The sequence below is a fragment of the Electrophorus electricus genome, chromosome 9 (assembly GCF_041902795.1).
Source record: "Electrophorus electricus isolate QZ-2024a chromosome 9, ASM4190279v1, whole genome shotgun sequence".
NCBI lineage: Eukaryota > Metazoa > Chordata > Actinopteri > Gymnotiformes > Gymnotidae > Electrophorus > Electrophorus electricus.
In genome coordinates this window covers 182,949-203,542 of record NC_137505.1, presented here as the reverse complement: position 1 = coordinate 203,542, position 20,594 = coordinate 182,949, and positions in this window count along the sequence as shown.

Here is a 20,594-nt window from a genome sequence, read left to right as displayed (position 1 = left end):
GAGGTGTGGTTGTTCCAGGACGGGCAAGGTGGGGTAGTGTGGCTGGGTGACGGTGCGCTTCACTGGGGATGTGGTTGTGAGTTGCAGGCCCATTCCTTTTAATGACAGAAAGGATCTGATTTGTTTCCAGGTTTAAACGTACTTTGCTGGGTATGACTGTGACCTCTTGGGCCAGGAAGTCTGTTTCTAGTTTTATTTAAACGGTCAAACTGCGTGAAGTGTGCCCAGGCCCAGAGCTACTTTGCTGGGCATGGCTGTGTGACCTCTTGGGCCTGGAAGTCTGGTTGTAGTATGATTTTAAAGGGTCAAATGCTCTCCATTGTGTGTCCAGGTTTAAGGCTAATTTGCTGGGCATGTGATTTGGACCCATCGGGTACGGAAGCCTTTCCGTCACGTGCTCGTTTTCCACGCCTTCAGCGCAGGTAGCCTGCGAATTTAAAACCGACGTGCATTTTATTCTTTTCCCCTTTTATCCTTTCATATCTCTCCGCTACCTTGGAGAAGAGAGACGCACGCGGGTAAATAAAATGTAAATATCTCTAAATATCTGTATAATATGTAAATAAAAGGAAGATGTGGTTGTGTAGTGTAGTCGTTTCATTATAAATAATCTCATAATAATTTTATCCACAAATTCTTATACATTTATACATGTTTATCTCTCTCTTTGTGTGTGTGTGTGTGTGTGTGGTTCTGTGTCACTAGTGGGGCCTGTGGCCCGATTGGAGTGTTTGCGGTGTGAGAAGGAGGAGTTGGAGAACAGTTTGTTGGAGCAGCTGAAGGAGTTGAGGTTGCAGAAGCAGAAGGAGCTGCAGGTTCTTCAGGAGATGCTGAAACACAAGCAGCATGAGGAGACAGAGCTCCTGCAGAAACAGCAGGAGGAGGAGGAGCATAACAGGTCCATCAAGAGTAAGTACTATGGAAATGCAATAATACTAACATAACTAATAATGAATGCTAGCCTTTAGGCTCCAATAAAAGTGATACTAATATATGTATAGTACTATATATATTATATTTTATATATTCAGTAGTAATTATGTAGTATATACAATCTATGTTATATCCAGCAGTAATGATACTTGCTCTGGCAGATATGAAAATGGCCTGTGAACAGGAGAAGAAATCTCTGGAGGAAGAACTTGAGAAGCTCAGACTGTCACTGCAGGTAGAGATCCCTTATAGTGTCAGTACACATCCACCAGTACCTCCACCTTTCACTTATAACGTCAGTACACATTCAGTACACATTCCCACCTTTCCATTGTACTGGCTGTAGTGATGATTCGTATGTGTGGGTTATACCAGCCCATAGAGGAGGACATTATGAGTCTGAAAGTGGCGCTGGAGATGAAGAACCAGGAGATCAAAGATCAGCACGATCTTTTGGTCAAACTATATACTCTGTATGTATACTATATACTCTGTATGTAGTACCTGGTTTAACACTATATCCTCTTTATATATACTATATACTGTTTATGTAGCTCCTGGTTTAACACTATACCCTCAGCTTACTCTAGTCTGCAGATGTGAAGAAATTAAACAGAATGTGTATCTGTGTATATGTGCGCACCTGTATGTGTCTGGTTGTAGTATTATTTAAAGGGTCAAACTCCGTAAAGTGTGCCCAGGCCCAGAGCTACTTTGATGGGCATGATTCTGTGACCTCTTGGGCCTTGAAATGTGGTGCTTTGAATGATTTAAAGAGTGAAACGGTCTGAAGTGTGCCCACGTTTAAAGCAACCTTGCTGGGCATGACTGTGTGACCTCTTGGGCCAGGAAGTCTGTTTCTAGTTTTATTTAAACGGTCAAACTGCGTGAAGTGTGCCCAGGCCCAGAGCTACTTTGCTGGGCATGACTGTGTGACCTCTTGGGCCTGGAAGTCTGGTTGTAGTATGATTTTAAAGGGTCAAATGGTCTCCATTGTGTGTCCAGGTTTAAGGCTACTTTGCTGGGCATGTGATTTGGACCCATCGGGTACGGAAGCCTTTCCGTCACGTGCTCGTTTTCCACGCCTTCAGCGCAGGTAGCCTGCGAATTTAAAACCGACGTGCATTTTATTCTTTTCCCCTTTTATCCTTTCATATCTCTCCGCTACCTTGGAGAAGAGAGACGCACGCGGGTAAATAAAACGTAAATATCTCTAAATATCTGTATAATATGTAAATAAAAGGAAGATGTGGTTGTGTAGTGTAGTCGTTTGATTATAAATAATCTCATAATAATTTTATCCACAAATTCTTATACATTTATACATGTTTATCTCTCTCTGTGTGTGTGTGTGTGTGTGTCTGTGTGTGTGTGTGTGTGGTTCTGTGTCACTAGTGGGGCCTGTGGCCCGATTGGAGTGTTTGCGGTGTGAGAAGGAGGAGTTGGAGAACAGTTTGTTGGAGCAGCTGAAGGAGTTGAGGTTGCAGAAGCAGAAGGAGCTGCAGGTTCTTCAGGAGATGCTGAAACACAAGCAGCAGGAGGAGACAGAGCTCCTGCAGAAACAGCAGGAGGAGGAGGAGCATAACAGGTCCATCAAGAGTAAGTACTATGGAAATGCAATAATACTAACATAACTAATAATGAATGCTAACCTTTAGGCTCCAATAAAAGTGATACTAATATATGTATAGTACTATATATATTATATTTTATATATTCAGTAGTAATTATGTAGTATATACAATCTATGTTATATCCAGCAGTAATGATACTTGCTCTGGCAGATATGAAAATGGCCTGTGAACAGGAGAAGAAATCTCTGGAGGAAGAACTTGAGAAGCTCAGACTGTCACTGCAGGTAGAGATCCCTTATAGTGTCAGTACACATCCACCAGTACCTCTACCTTTCACTTATAACGTCAGTACACATTCAGTACACATTCCAACCTTTCCATTGTACTGGCTGTAGTGATGATTCGTATGTGTGGGTTATACCAGCCCATAGAGGAGGATATTATGAGTCTGAAAGTGGCGCTGGAGATGAAGAACCAGGAGATCAAAGATCAGCACGATCTTTTGGTCAAACTATATACTCTGTATGTATACTATATACTCTGTATGTAGTACCTGGTTTAACACTATATCCTCTTTATATATACTATATACTGTTTATGTAGCTCCTGGTTTAACACTATACCCTCAGCTTACTCTAGTCTGCAGATGTGAAGAAATTAAACAGAATGTGTATCTGTGTATATGTGCGCACCTGTATGTGTCTGGTTGTAGTATTATTTAAAGGGTCAAACTCCGTAAAGTGTGCCCAGGCCCAGAGCTACTTTGATGGGCATGATTCTGTGACCTCTTGGGCCTTGAAATGTGGTGCTTTGAATGATTTAAAGAGTGAAACGGTCTGAAGTGTGCCCACGTTTAAAGCAACCTTGCTGGGCATGACTGTGTGACCTCTTGGGCCAGGAAGTCTGTTTCTAGTTTTATTTAAACGGTCAAACTGCGTGAAGTGTGCCCAGGCCCAGAGCTACTTTGCTGGGCATGACTGTGTGACCTCTTGGGCCTGGAAGTCTGGTTGTAGTATGATTTTAAAGGGTCAAATGGTCTCCATTGTGTGTCCAGGTTTAAGGCTACTTTGCTGGGCATGTGATTTGGACCCATCGGGTACGGAAGCCTTTCCGTCACGTGCTCGTTTTCCACGCCTTCAGCGCAGGTAGCCTGCGAATTTAAAACCGACGTGCATTTTATTCTTTTCCCCTTTTATCCCTTCATATCTCTCCGCTACCTTGGAGAAGAGAGACGCACGCGGGTAAATAAAACGTAAATATCTCTAAATATCTGTATAATATGTAAATAAAAGGAAGAAGTGGTTGTGTAGTGTAGTCGTTTCATTATAAATAATCTCATAATAATTTTATCCACAAATTCTTATACATTTATACATGTTTATCTCTGTGTGTGTGTGTGTGTGTGTGTGTGTGTGTGTGTGTGTGTGTGTGTGGTTCTGTGTCACTAGTGGGGCCTGTGGCCCGATTGGAGTGTTTGCGGTGTGAGAAGGAGGAGTTGGAGAACAGTTTGTTGGAGCAGCTGAAGGAGTTGAGGTTGCAGAAGCAGAAGGAGCTGCAGGTTCTTCAGGAGATGCTGAAACACAAGCAGCAGGAGGAGACAGAGCTCCTGCAGAAACAGCAGGAGGAGGAGGAGCATAACAGGTCCATCAAGAGTAAGTACTATGGAAATGCAATAATACTAACATAACTAATAATGAATGCTAGCCTTTAGGCTCCAATAAAAGTGATACTAATATATGTATAGTACTATATATATTATATTTTATATATTCAGTAGTAATTATGTAGTATATACAATCTATGTTATATCCAGCAGTAATGATACTTGCTCTGGCAGATATGAAAATGGCCTGTGAACAGGAGAAGAAATCTCTGGAGGAAGAACTTGAGAAGCTCAGACTGTCACTGCAGGTAGAGATCCCTTATAGTGTCAGTACACATCCACCAGTACCTCCACCTTTCACTTATAACGTCAGTACACATTCAGTACACATTCCCACCTTTCCATTGTACTGGCTGTAGTGATGATTCGTATGTGTGGGTTATACCAGCCCATAGAGGAGGACATTATGAGTCTGAAAGTGGCGCTGGAGATGAAGAACCAGGAGATCAAAGATCAGCACGATCTTTTGGTCAAACTATATACTCTGTATGTATACTATATACTCTGTATGTAGTACCTGGTTTAACACTATATCCTCTTTATATATACTATATACTGTTTATGTAGCTCCTGGTTTAACACTATACCCTCAGCTTACTCTAGTCTGCAGATGTGAAGAAATTAAACAGAATGTGTATCTGTGTATATGTGCGCACCTGTATGTGTCTGGTTGTAGTATTATTTAAAGGGTCAAACTCCGTAAAGTGTGCCCAGGCCCAGAGCTACTTTGATGGGCATGATTCTGTGACCTCTTGGGCCTTGAAATGTGGTGCTTTGAATGATTTAAAGAGTGAAACGGTCTGAAGTGTGCCCACGTTTAAAGCAACCTTGCTGGGCATGACTGTGTGACCTCTTGGGCCAGGAAGTCTGTTTCTAGTTTTATTTAAACGGTCAAACTGCGTGAAGTGTGCCCAGGCCCAGAGCTACTTTGCTGGGCATGACTGTGTGACCTCTTGGGCCTGGAAGTCTGGTTGTAGTATGATTTTAAAGGGTCAAATGCTCTCCATTGTGTGTCCAGGTTTAAGGCTACTTTGCTGGGCATGTGATTTGGACCCATCGGGTACGGAAGCCTTTCCGTCACGTGCTCGTTTTCCACGCCTTCAGCGCAGGTAGCCTGCGAATTTAAAACCGACGTGCATTTTATTCTTTTCCCCTTTTATCCTTTCATATCTCTCCGCTACCTTGGAGAAGAGAGACGCACGCGGGTAAATAAAATGTAAATATCTCTAAATATCTGTATAATATGTAAATAAAAGGAAGATGTGGTTGTGTAGTGTAGTCGTTTGATTATAAATAATCTCATAATAATTTTATCCACAAATTCTTATACATTTATACATGTTTATCTCTCTCTGTGTGTGTGTGTGTGTGTGTGTCTGTGTGTGTGTGTGTGTGGTTCTGTGTCACTAGTGGGGCCTGTGGCCCGATTGGAGTGTTTGCGGTGTGAGAAGGAGGAGATGGAGAACAGTTTGTTTGAGCAGCTGAAGGAGTTGAGGTTGCAGAAGCAGAAGGAGCTGCAGGTTCTTCAGGAGATGCTGAAACACAAGCAGCAGGAGGAGACAGAGCTCCTGCAGAAATAGCAGGAGGAGGAGGAGCATAACAGGTCCATCAAGAGTAAGTACTATGGAAATGCAATAATACTAACATAACTAATAATGAATGTTAGCCTTTAGGCTCCAATAAAAGTGATACTAATATATGTATAGTACTATATATATTATATTTTATATATTCAGTAGTAATTATGTAGTATATACAATCTATGTTATATCCAGCAGTAATGATACTTGCTCTGGCAGATATGAAAATGGCCTGTGAACAGGAGAAGAAATCTCTGGAGGAAGAACTTGAGAAGCTCAGACTGTCACTGCAGGTAGAGATCCCTTATAGTGTCAGTACACATCCACCAGTAGCTCCACCTTTCACTTATAACGTCAGTACACATTCAGTACACATTCCCACCTTTCCATTGTACTGGCTGTAGTGATGATTCGTGTGTGTGTTATACCAGCCCATAGAGGTGGACATTATGAGTCTGAAAGTGGCGCTGGAGATGAAGAACCAGGAGATCAAAGATCAGCACGATCTTTTGGTCAAACTATATACTCTGTATGTATACTATATACTCTGTATGTAGTACCTGGTTTAACACTATATCCTCTGTATATATACTATATACTGTTTATGTAGTACCTGGTTTAACACTATACCCTCAGCTTACTCTAGTCTGCAGATGTGAAGAAATTAAACAGAATGTGTATCTGTGTATATGTGCGCACCTGTATGTGTCTGGTTGTAGTATTATTTAAAGGGTCAAACTGCGTGAAGTGTGCCCAGGCCCAGAGCTACTTTGATGGGCATGATTCTGTGACCTCTTGGGCCTTGAAATGTGGTGCTTTGAATGATTTAAAGAGTGAAACGGTCTGAAGTGTGCCCACGTTTAAAGCAACCTTGCTGGGCATGACTGTGTGACCTCTTGGGCCAGGAAGTCTGTTTCTAGTTTTATTTAAACGGTCAAACTGCGTGAAGTGTGCCCAGGCCCAGAGCTACTTTGCTGGGCATGACTGTGTGACCTCTTGGGCCTGGAAGTCTGGTTGTAGTATGATTTTAAAGGGTCAAATGGTCTCCATTGTGTGTCCAGGTTTAAGGCTACTTTGCTGGGCATGTGATTTGGACCCATCGGGTACGGAAGCCTTTCCGTCACGTGCTCGTTTTCCACGCCTTCAGCGCAGGTAGCCTGCGAATTTAAAACCGACGTGCATTTTATTCTTTTCCCCTTTTATCCCTTCATATCTCTCCGCTACCTTGGAGAAGAGAGACGCACGCGGGTAAATAAAACATAAATATCTCTAAATATCTGTATAATATGTAAATAAAAGGAAGAAGTGGTTGTGTAGTGTAGTCGTTTCATTATAAATAATCTCATAATAATTTTATCCACAAATTCTTATACATTTATACATGTTTATCTCTGTGTGTGTGTGTGTGTGTGTGTGTGTGTGTGTGTGTGTGTGTGTGGGGTTCTGTGTCACTAGTGGGGCCTGTGGCCCGATTGGAGTGTTTGCGGTGTAAGAAGGAGGAGTTGGAGAACAGTTTGTTGGAGCAGCTGAAGGAGTTGAGGTTGCAGAAGCAGAAGGAGCTGCAGGTTCTTCAGGAGATGCTGAAACACAAGCAGCAGGAGGAGACAGAGCTCCTGCAGAAACAGCAGGAGGAGGAGGAGCATAACAGGTCCATCAAGAGTAAGTACTATGGAAATGCAATAATACTAACATAACTAATAATGAATGTTAGCCTTTAGGCTCCAATAAAAGTGATACTAATATATGTATAGTACTATATATATTATATTTTATATATTCAGTAATAATTATGTAGTATATACAATCTGTGTTATATCCAGCAGTAATGATACTTGCTCTGGCAGATATGAAAATGGCCAGTGAACAGGAGAAGAAATCTCTGGAGGAAGAACTTGAGAAGCTCAGACTGTCACTGCAGGTAGAGATCCCTTCTAGTGTCAGTACACATCCACCAGTACCTCCACCTTTCACTTATAACGTCAGTACACATTCAGTACACATTCCCACCTTTCCATTGTACTGGCTGTAGTGATGATTCGTGTGTGTGTTATACCAGCCCATAGAGGAGGACATTATGAGTCTGAAAGTGGCACTGGAGATGAAGAACCAGGAGATCAAAGATCAGCACGATCTTTTGGTCAAACTATATACTCTGTATGTATACGATATACTCTGTATGTAGTACCTGGTTTAACACTATATCCTCTGTATATATACTATATACTGTTTATGTAGTACCTGGTTTAACACTATACCCTCAGCTTACTCTAGTCTGCAGATGTGAAGAAATTAAACAGAATGTGTATCTGTGTATATGTGCGCACCTGTATGTGTCTGGTTGTAGTATTATTTAAAGGTTCATACTGCGTGAAGTGTGCCCAGGCGCAGAGCTACTTTGATGGGCATGATTCTGTGACCTCTTGGGCCTTGAAATGTGGTGCTTTGAATGATTTAAAGAGTGAAACGGTCTGAAGTGTGCCCACGTTTAAAGCATCCTTGCTGGGCATGACTGTGTGACCTCTTGGGCCAGGAAGTCTGTTTCTACTTTTATTTAAACGGTCAAACTGCGTGAAGTGTGCCCAGGCCCAGAGCTACTTTGCTGTGCATGACTGTGTGACCTCTTGGGCCTGGAAGTCTGGTTGTAGTATGATTTTAAAGGGTCAAATGGTCTCCATTGTGTGTCCAGGTTTAAGGCTACTTTGCTGGGCATGTGATTTGGACCCATCGGGTACGGAAGCCTTTCCGTCACGTGCTCGTTTTCCACGCCTTAAGCGCATGTAGCCTGCGAATTTAAAACCGACGTGCATTTTATTCTTTTCCCCTTTTATCCTTTCATATCTCTCCGCTACCTTGGAGAAGAGAGACGCACGCGGGTAAATAAAATGTAAATATCTGTAAATATCTGTATAATATGTAAATAAAAGGAAGAAGTGGTTGTGTAGTGTAGTCGTTTGATTATGAATAATCTCATAATAATTTTATCCACAAATTCTTATACATTTATACATGTTTATCTCTCTCTTTGTGTGTGTGTGTGTGTGTGTGGTTCTGTGTCACTAGTGGGGCCTGTGGCCCGATTGGAGTGTTTGCGGTGTGAGAAGGAGGAGTTGGAGAACAGTTTGTTGGAGCAGCTGAAGGAGTTGAGGTTGCAGAAGCAGAAGGAGCTGCAGGTTCTTCACGAGATGCTGAAACACAAGCAGCAGGAGGAGACAGAGCTCCTGCAGAAACAGCAGGAGGAGGAGGAGCATAACAGGTCCATCAAGAGTAAGTACTATGGAAATGCAATAATACTAACATAATTAATAATGAATGTTAGCCTTTAGGCGCCAATAAAAGTGATACTAATAGATGTATAGTACTATATATATTATTTTTTAATATATTCATTAGTAATTATGTAGTATATACAATCTGTGTTATATCCAGCAGTAATGATACTTGCTCTGGCAGATATGAAAATGGCCTGTGAACAGGAGAAGAAATCTCTGGAGGAAGAACTTGAGAAGCTCAGACTGTCACTGCAGGTAGAGATCCCTTATAGTGTCAGTACACATCCACCAGTAGCTCCACCTTTCACTTATAACGTCAGTACACATTCAGTACACATTCCCACCTTTCCATTGTACTGGCTGTAGTGATGATTCGTGTGTGTGTTATACCAGCCCATAGAGGAGGACATTATGAGTCTGAAAGTGGCGCTGGAGATGAAGAACCAGGAGATCAAAGATCAGCACGATCTTTTGGTCAAACTATATACTCTGTATGTAGTACCTGGTTTAACACTATATCCTCTGTATATATACTATATACTGTTTATGTAGTACCTGGTTTAACAGTATACCCTCAGCTTACTCTAGTCTGCAGATGTGAAGAAATTAAACAGAATGTGTATCTGTGTATCTGTGCGCACCTGTATGTGTCTGGTTGTAGTATTATTTAAAGGGTCAAACTGCGTGAAGTGTGCCCAGGCCCAGAGCTACTTTGATGGGCATGATTCTGTGACCTCTTGGGCCTTGAAATGTGGTGCTTTGAATGATTTAAAGAGTGAAACGGTCTGAAGTGTGCCCACGTTTAAAGCAACCTTGCTGGGCATGACTGTGTGACCTCTTGGGCCAGGAAGTCTGTTTCTAGTTTTATTTAAACGGTCAAACTGCGTAAAGTGTGCCCAGGCCCAGAGCTACTTTGCTGGGCATGGCTGTGTGACCTCTTGGGCCTGGAAGTCTGGTTGTAGTATGATTTTAAAGGGTCAAATGGTCTCCATTGTGTGTCCAGGTTTAAGGCTACTTTGCTGGGCATGTGATTTGGACCCATCGGGTACGGAAGCCTTTCCGTCACGTGCTCGTTTTCCACGCCTTAAGCGCATGTAGCCTGCGAATTTAAAACCGACGTGCATTTTATTCTTTTCCCCTTTTATCCTTTCATATCTCTCCGCTACCTTGGAGAAGAGAGACGCACGCGGGTAAATAAAATGTAAATATCTCTAAATATCTGTATAATATGTAAATAAAAGGAAGATGTGGTTGTGTAGTGTAGTCGTTTGATTATAAATAATCTCATAATAATTTTATCCACAAATTCTTATACATTTATACATGTTTATCTCTCTCTGTGTGTGTGTGTGTGTGTGTGTGTCTGTGTGTGTGTGTGTGTGGTTCTGTGTCACTAGTGGGGCCTGTGGCCCGATTGGAGTGTTTGCGGTGTGAGAAGGAGGAGTTGGAGAACAGTTTGTTTGAGCAGCTGAAGGAGTTGAGGTTGCAGAAGCAGAAGGAGCTGCAGGTTCTTCAGGAGATGCTGAAACACAAGCAGCAGGAGGAGACAGAGCTCCTGCAGAAACAGCAGGAGGAGGAGGAGCATAACAGGTCCATCAAGAGTAAGTACTATGGAAATGCAATAATACTAACATAACTAATAATGAATGCTAGCCTTTAGGCTCCAATAAAAGTGATACTAATATATGTATAGTACTATATATATTATATTTTATATATTCAGCAGTAATTATGTAGTATATACAATCTGTGTTATATCCAGCAGTAATGATACTTGCTCTGGCAGATATGAAAATGGCCTGTGAACAGGAGAAGAAATCTCTGGAGGAAGAACTTGAGAAGCTCAAACTGTCACTGCAGGTAGAGATCCCTTATAGTGTCAGTACACATCCACCAGTACCACCACCTCTCACTTATAACGTCAGTACACATTCAGTACACATTCCCACCTTTCCATTGTACTGGCTGTAGTGATGATTCGTGTCTGTGTTATACCAGCCCATAGAGGAGGACATTATGAGTCTGAAAGTGGCGCTGGAGATGAAGAACCAGGAGATCAAAGATCAGCACGATCTTTTGGTCAAACTATATACTCTGTATGTATACTATATCGAACCCACGGTTTTCACGCTACGATTTTTTTAAATGTGGTGAGCTGCGGAGAAAAGACGCGGTCCGGACGTATTTGTGGCTTAATATCTCTTGTCTCCTTGGGAGTAGGAAGTCTGTTCATGGCTCTTTGGAAAGGGTTGCATCTCCCCTGTAATCGCCTTCGAGCGGCACGCGGATCGAACCCACGGTTTTCACGCTATGATTTTTTTAAATGTGCTGCGCGGCGGAGAAAATGCGCGCGTCGGACGTCATTGCGGCTTAATATCTCTTGTCTCCTTGGGAGTAGAAAGTCTTTTCATGGTTCTTTGGAAAGGGTTGCATCTCCCCTGTAATCGCCTTTAAGCGGCACGCGGATCGGACCCACCGTTCTTACGCTACGATTTTTTAAATGTGGTGCGAGGCGTAGAAAAGACGCGCGTAGGACTTATTTGCGGCTTAATATCTCTTGTCTCCTTGGGAGTAGAAAGTCTTTTCATGGCTCTTTGGAAAGGGCTGCATCTCCCCTGTAATCGCCTTTAAGCGGCACGCGGATCGAACCCACGGTTTTCACGCTACGATTTTTTTTAAATGTGTTGCGCGGCGGAGAATAGACGCGCGCCGGACGTATTTGCGGCTTGATATCTCTTGTCTCATTGGGAGTAGAAAGTCTGTTCATGGCTCTTTTGAAAGGGATGCATCTCCCCTGTAATCGCCTTCGAGCGGCACGCGGATCGAACCCACGGTTTTCACGCTATGATTTTTTTAAATGTGGTGCGCGGCGGAGGAAATGCGCGCGTCGGACGTCATTTCGGCTTAATATCTCTTGTCTCCTTGGGAGTAGAAAGTCTTTTCATGGCTCTTTGCAAAGGGCTCCATCTCCCCTGTAATCGCCTTCGAGCGGCACGCGGATCGAACCCACGGTTTTCACGCTATGATTTTTTAAATGTGGTGCGCGGCGGAGGAAATGCGCGCGTCGGACGTCATTTCGGCTTAATATCTCTTGTCTCCTTGGGAGTAGAAAGTCTTTTCATGGCTCTTTGGAAAGGGCTGCATCTCCCCTGTAATCGCCTTTAAGCGGCACGCGGATCGGACCCACCGTTCTTACGCTACGATTTTTTAAATGTGGTGCGCGGCGTAGAAAAGACGCGCGTAGGACGTATTTGCGGCTTAATATCTTTGGGCTCCTTGGGAGTAGAAAGTCTGTTCATGGCTCTTTGGAAAGCGCTGCATCTCCCCTGTAATTGCCTTTAAGCGGCACGCGGATCGGACCCACCGTTCTCACGATACGATTTTTTAAATGTGGTGCGCGGCGGAGAAAATGCGCGCGTCGGACGTCATTGCGGCGTAATATCTCTTGTCTCCTTGGGAGTAGAAAGTCTGTTCATGGCTCTTTGGAAAGGGCTGTATCTCCCCTGTAATCGCCTTCGAGCGGCACGCGCATCGGAACCATCGTTATCACGCTACGATTTTTTAATGCCGCCAGGGATAGGCCGAAAGCGTGGCAGGTGGCGTTCGTTAGGGACAGTCATGGAGGTGATGCGCACCGAGTTGCACGGCATTTGGACTTGGCCAGACCTAGATGTGAGCGTTCAAAGTCAGCGCGTTTGTTTAAACTTTCTCCTCCAATTCGTTGCAACTGCTCAAGCGTTTCTCGCTCATCCGACTGGAGCGTAACGCTTTATATGTTAATATCTCTTGTCTCCTTGGGAGTAGGAAGTCTGTTCATGGATCTTTGGAAAGGGCTGCATCTCCCCTGTAATCGCCTTCGAGCGGCACGCGGATCGAACCCACGGTTTTCACGCTATGATTTTTTTAAATGTGGTGCGCGGCGGAGAAAATGCGCGCGTCGGACGTCATTTCGGCTTAATATCTCTTGTCTCCTTGGGAGTAGAAAGTCTTTTCATGGCTCTTTGGAAAGGGCTGCATCTCCCCTGTAATCGCCTTTAAGCGGCACGCGGATCGGACCCACCGTTCTCACGCTAAGATTTTTTAAATGTGGTGCGCGGCGGAGAAAATGCGCGTGTCGGACATCATTGCTGCTTAATATCTCTTGTCTCCTTGGGAGTAGGAAGTCTGTTCATGGCTCTTTGGAAAGGGCTGCATCTCCCCTGTAATCGCCTTCGAGCGGCACGCGGATCGAACCCACGGTTTTCACGCTATGATTTTTTTAAATGTGGTGCGCGGCGGAGAAAATGCGCGCGTCGGACGTCATTGCGGCTTAATATCTCTTGTCTCCTTGGGAATAGAAAGTCTTTTTATGGCTCTTTGGAAAGGGTTGCATCTCCCCTGTAATCGCCTTTAAGCGGCACGCGGATCGGACCCACCGTTCTTACGGAACGATTTTTTAAATGTGGTGCGCGGCGTAGAAAAGACGCGCGTAGGACTTATTTGCGGCTTAATATCTTTGGGCTCCTTGGGAGTAGAAAGTCTGTTCATGGCTCTTTGGAAAGGGCTGCATCTCCCCTGTAATCGCCTTCGCGCGGCACGCGGATCGGAACCACCGTTATCACGCTACGATTTTTTAATGCCGACAGGGACGGGCCGAAAGCTTGGCAGGTGGCGTTCGTTAGGAAAAGTCATGGACGTGATGCGGACCGAGTTGCAGGCCATTTGGACCTGGCCCGGCCTAGATGTGAGCCTTCAAAGTCAGCGCGTTTGTTTAAACTTTCTCCTCCAATTCGTTGCAATTGTACAAGCGTTTCTCGCTCATCCGACTGGAGCGTAACGCTTTATCTGTTAATATCTCTGGTCTCCTTGGGAGTAGAAAGTCTGTTCATGGCTCTTTGGAAAGGGATGCATCTCCCCTGTAATCGCCTTTAAGCGGCACGCGGATCGGACCCACCGTTCTCACGCTACGATTTTTTAAAATCCGCCAGGGACGGAACGAACGCTTGGCAGGTGGCGTTCGTGACGGACAGTCAAGCAGTTAATACGCACCGAGCTGCAGGCCATTTGGACCTGGCCCAGCCTAGATGTGAGTATTCAAAGTCAGCACGTTTGTTTCAAAGTTCTCTACCAATTCGTTGTAATTGCGTGTGTGCGCGTGAACACCAGGTTTGTGGAGGAGTTCGTGCTTGGACGGTACAAGGGGAGACAGTGTGTGGCCTGGCTGCGTGAGGTTGCAGTTTGCTGGGCATGAGAGATTGGCATGTGGTGCCCTGGAGGTGTGGTTGTTCCAGGACGGGCAAGGTGGGGTAGTGTGGCTGGGTGACGGTGCGCTTCACTGGGGATGTGGTTGTGAGTTGCAGGCCCATTCCTTTGAATGACAGAAAGAATCTGATTTGTTTCCAGGTTTAAACGTACTTTGCTGGGTATGACTGTGACCTCTTGGGCCAGGAAGTCTGTTTCTAGTTTTATTTAAACGGTCAAACTGCGTGAAGTGTGCCCAGGCCCAGAGCTACTTTGCTGGGCATGGCTGTGTGACCTCTTGGGCCTGGAAGTCTGGTTGTAGTATGATTTTAAAGGGTCAAATGCTCTCCATTGTGTGTCCAGGTTTAAGGCTAATTTGCTGGGCATGTGATTTGGACCCATCGGGTACGGAAGCCTTTCCGTCACGTGCTCGTTTTCCACGCCTTCAGCGCAGGTAGCCTGCGAATTTAAAACCGACGTGCATTTTATTCTTTTCCCCTTTTATCCTTTCATATCTCTCCGCTACCTTGGAGAAGAGAGACGCACGCGGGTAAATAAAATGTAAATATCTCTAAATATCTGTATAATATGTAAATAAAAGGAAGATGTGGTTGTGTAGAGTAGTCGTTTCATTATAAATAATCTCATAATAATTTTATCCACAAATTCTTATACATTTATACATGTTTATCTCTCTCTTTCTGTGTGTGTGTGTGTGTGTGGTTCTGTGTCACTAGTGGGGCCTGTGGCCCGATTGGAGTGTTTGCGGTGTGAGAAGGAGGAGTTGGAGAACAGTTTGTTGGAGCAGCTGAAGGAGTTGAGGTTGCAGAAGCAGAAGGAGCTGCAGGTTCTTCAGGAGATGCTGAAACACAAGCAGCAGGAGGAGACAGAGCTCCTGCAGAAACAGCAGGAGGAGGAGGAGCATAACAGGTCCATCAAGAGTAAGTACTATGGAAATGCAATAATACTAACATAACTAATAATGAATGTTAGCCTTTAGGCTCCAATAAAAGTGATACTAATATATGTATAGTACTATATATATTATATTTTATATATTCAGTAGTAATTATGTAGTATATACAATCTATGTTATATCCAGCAGTAATGATACTTGCTCTGGCAGATATGAAAATGGCCTGTGAACAGGAGAAGAAATCTCTGGAGGAAGAACTTGAGAAGCTCAGACTGTCACTGCAGGTAGAGATCCCTTATAGTGTCAGTACACATCCACCAGTAGCTCCACCTTTCACTTATAACGTCAGTACACATTCAGTACACATTCCCACCTTTCCATTGTACTGGCTGTAGTGATGATTCGTGTGTGTGTTATACCAGCCCATAGAGGAGGACATTATGAGTCTGAAAGTGGCGCTGGAGATGAAGAACCAGGAGATCAAAGATCAGCACGATCTTTTGGTCAAACTATATACTCTGTATGTATACTATATACTCTGTATGTAGTACCTGGTTTAACACTATATCCTCTGTATATATACTATATACTGTTTATGTAGTACCTGGTTTAACACTATACCCTCAGCTTACTCTAGTCTGCAGATGTGAAGAAATTAAACAGAATGTGTATCTGTGTATATGTGCGCACCTGTATGTGTCTGGTTGTAGTATTATTTAAAGGGTCAAACTGCGTGAAGTGTGCCCAGGCCCAGAGCTACTTTGATGGGCATGATTCTGTGACCTCTTGGGCCTTGAAATGTGGTGCTTTGAATGATTTAAAGAGTGAAACGGTCTGAAGTGTGCCCACGTTTAAAGCAACCTTGCTGGGCATGACTGTGTGACCTCTTGGGCCAGGAAGTCTGTTTCTAGTTTTATTTAAACGGTCAAACTGCGTGAAGTGTGCCCAGGCCCAGAGCTACTTTGCTGGGCATGACTGTGTGACCTCTTGGGCCTGGAAGTCTGGTTGTAGTATGATTTTAAAGGGTCAAATGGTCTCCATTGTGTGTCCAGGTTTAAGGCTACTTTGCTGGGCATGTGATTTGGACCCATCGGGTACGGAAGCCTTTCCGTCACGTGCTCGTTTTCCACGCCTTCAGCGCAGGTAGCCTGCGAATTTAAAACCGACGTGCATTTTATTCTTTTCCCCTTTTATCCCTTCATATCTCTCCGCTACCTTGGAGAAGAGAGACGCACGCGGGTAAATAAAACGTAAATATCTCTAAATATCTGTATAATATGTAAATAAAAGGAAGAAGTGGTTGTGTAGTGTAGTCGTTTCATTATAAATAATCTCATAATAATTTTATCCACAAATTCTTATACATTTATACATGTTTATCTCTGTGTGTGTGTGTGTGTGTGTGTGTGTGTGTGTGTGTGTGTGTGTGTGTGTGGTTCTGTGTCACTAGTGGGGCCTGTGGCCCGATTGGAGTGTTTGCGGTGTGAGAAGGAGGAGTTGGAGAACAGTTTGTTGGAGCAGCTGAAGGAGTTGAGGTTGCAGAAGCAGAAGGAGCTGCAGGTTCTTCAGGAGATGCTGAAACACAAGCAGCAGGAGGAGACAGAGCTCCTGCAGAAACAGCAGGAGGAGGAGGAGCATAACAGGTCCATCAAGAGTAAGTACTATGGAAATGCAATAATACTAACATAACTAATAATGAATGCTAGCCTTTAGGCTCCAATAAAAGTGATACTAATATATGTATAGTACTATATATATTATATTTTATATATTCAGTAGTAATTATGTAGTATATACAATCTATGTTATATCCAGCAGTAATGATACTTGCTCTGGCAGATATGAAAATGGCCTGTGAACAGGAGAAGAAATCTCTGGAGGAAGAACTTGAGAAGCTCAGACTGTCACTGCAGGTAGAGATCCCTTATAGTGTCAGTACACATCCACCAGTACCTCTACCTTTCACTTATAACGTCAGTACACATTCAGTACACATTCCCACCTTTCCATTGTACTGGCTGTAGTGATGATTCGTATGTGTGGGTTATACCAGCCCATAGAGGAGGACATTATGAGTCTGAAAGTGGCGCTGGAGATGAAGAACCAGGAGATCAAAGATCAGCACGATCTTTTGGTCAAACTATATACTCTGTATGTATACTATATACTCTGTATGTAGTACCTGGTTTAACACTATATCCTCTTTATATATACTATATACTCTTTATGTAGCTCCTGGTTTAACACTATACCCTCAGCTTACTCTAGTCTGCAGATGTGAAGAAATTAAACAGAATGTGTATCTGTGTATATGTGCGCACCTGTATGTGTCTGGTTGTAGTATTATTTAAAGGGTCAAACTCCGTAAAGTGTGCCCAGGCCCAGAGCTACTTTGATGGGCATGATTCTGTGACCTCTTGGGCCTTGAAATGTGGTGCTTTGAATGATTTAAAGAGTGAAACGGTCTGAAGTGTGCCCACGTTTAAAGCAACCTTGCTGGGCATGACTGTGTGACCTCTTGGGCCAGGAAGTCTGTTTCTAGTTTTATTTAAACGGTCAAACTGCGTGAAGTGTGCCCAGGCCCAGAGCTACTTTGCTGGGCATGACTGTGTGACCTCTTGGGCCTGGAAGTCTGGTTGTAGTATGATTTTAAAGGGTCAAATGGTCTCCATTGTGTGTCCAGGTTTAAGGCTACTTTGCTGGGCATGTGATTTGGACCCATCGGGTACGGAAGCCTTTCCGTCACGTGCTCGTTTTCCACGCCTTCAGCGCAGGTAGCCTGCGAATTTAAAACCGACGTGCATTTTATTCTTTTCCCCTTTTATCCCTTCATATCTCTCCGCTACCTTGGAGAAGAGAGACGCACGCGGGTAAATAAAACGTAAATATCTCTAAATATCTGTATAATATGTAAATAAAAGGAAGAAGTGGTTGTGTAGTGTAGTCGTTTCATTATAAATAATCTCATAATAATTTTATCCACAAATTCTTATACATTTATACATGTTTATCTCTGTGTGTGTGTGTGTGTGTGTGTGTGTGTGTGTGTGTGTGTGTGTGTGTGTGTGTGTGTGTGGTTCTGTGTCACTAGTGGGGCCTGTGGCCCGATTGGAGTGTTTGCGGTGTGAGAAGGAGGAGTTGGAGAACAGTTTGTTGGAGCAGCTGAAGGAGTTGAGGTTGCAGAAGCAGAAGGAGCTGCAGGTTCTTCAGGAGATGCTGAAACACAAGCAGCAGGAGGAGACAGAGCTCCTGCAGAAACAGCAGGAGGAGGAGGAGCATAACAGGTCCATCAAGAGTAAGTACTATGGAAATGCAATAATACTAACATAACTAATAATGAATGCTAGCCTTTAGGCTCCAATAAAAGTGATACTAATATATGTATAGTACTATATATATTATATTTTATATATTCAGTAGTAATTATGTAGTATATACAATCTATGTTATATCCAGCAGTAATGATACTTGCTCTGGCAGATATGAAAATGGCCTGTGAACAGGAGAAGAAATCTCTGGAGGAAGAACTTGAGAAGCTCAGACTGTCACTGCAGGTAGAGATCCCTTATAGTGTCAGTACACATCCACCAGTACCTCCACCTTTCACTTATAACGTCAGTACACATTCAGTACACATTCCCACCTTTCCATTGTACTGGCTGTAGTGATGATTCGTATGTGTGGGTTATACCAGCCCATAGAGGAGGACATTATGAGTCTGAAAGTGGCGCTGGAGATGAAGAACCAGGAGATCAAAGATCAGCACGATCTTTTGGTCAAACTATATACTCTGTATGTATACTATATACTCTGTATGTAGTACCTGGTTTAACACTATATCCTCTTTATATATACTATATACTGTTTATGTAGCTCCTGGTTTAACACTATACCCTCAGCTTACTCTAGTCTGCAGATGTGAAGAAATTAAACAGAATGTGTATCTGTGTATATGTGCGCACCTGTATGTGTCTGGTTGTAGTATTATTTAAAGGGTCAAACTCCGTAAAGTGTGCCCAGGCCCAGAGCTACTTTGATGGGCATGATTCTGTGACCTCTTGGGCCTTGAAATGTGGTGCTTTGAATGATTTAAAGAGTGAAACGGTCTGAAGTGTGCCCACGTTTAAAGCAACCTTGCTGGGCATGACTGTGTGACCTCTTGGGCCAGGAAGTCTGTTTCTAGTTTTATTTAAACGGTCAAACTGCGTGAAGTGTGCCCAGGCCCAGAGCTACTTTGCTGGGCATGACTGTGTGACCTCTTGGGCCTGGAAGTCTGGTTGTAGTATGATTTTAAAGGGTCAAATGCTCTCCATTGTGTGTCCAGGTTTAAGGCTACTTTGCTGGGCATGTGATTTGGACCCATCGGGTACGGAAGCCTTTCCGTCACGTGCTCGTTTTCCACGCCTTCAGCGCAGGTAGCCTGCGAATTTAAAACCGACGTGCATTTTATTCTTTTCCCCTTTTATCCTTTCATATCTCTCCGCTACCTTGGAGAAGAGAGACGCACGCGGGTAAATAAAATGTAAATATCTCTAAATATCTGTATAATATGTAAATAAAAGGAAGATGTGGTTGTGTAGTGTAGTCGTTTGATTATAAATAATCTCATAATAATTTTATCCACAAATTCTTATACATTTATACATGTTTATCTCTCTCTGTGTGTGTGTGTGTGTGTGTCTGTGTGTGTGTGTGTGTGTGTGTGGTTCTGTGTCACTAGTGGGGCCTGTGGCCCGATTGGAGTGTTTGCGGTGTGAGAAGGAGGAGTTGGAGAACAGTTTGTTTGAGCAGCTGAAGGAGTTGAGGTTGCAGAAGCAGAAGGAGCTGCAGGTTCTTCAGGAGATGCTGAAACACAAGCAGCAGGAGGAGACAGAGCTCCTGCAGAAATAGCAGGAGGAGGAGGAGCATAACAGGTCCATCAAGAGTAAGTACTATGGAAATGCAATAATACTAACATAACTAATAATGAATGTTAGCCTTTAGGCTCCAATAAAAGTGATACTAATATATGTATAGTACTATATATATTATATTTTATATATTCAGTAGTAATTATGTAGTATATACAATCTATGTTATATCCAGCAGTAATGATACTTGCTCTGGCAGATATGAAAATGGCCTGTGAACAGGAGAAGAAATCTCTGGAGGAAGAACTTGAGAAGCTCAGACTGTCACTGCAGGTAGAGATCCCTTATAGTGTCAGTACACATCCACCAGTAGCTCCACCTTTCACTTATAACGTCAGTACACATTCAGTACACATTCCCACCTTTCCATTGTACTGGCTGTAGTGATGATTCGTGTGTGTGTTATACCAGCCCATAGAGGAGGACATTATGAGTCTGAAAGTGGCGCTGGAGATGAAGAACCAGGAGATCAAAGATCAGCACGATCTTTTGGTCAAACTATATACTCTGTATGTATACTATATACTCT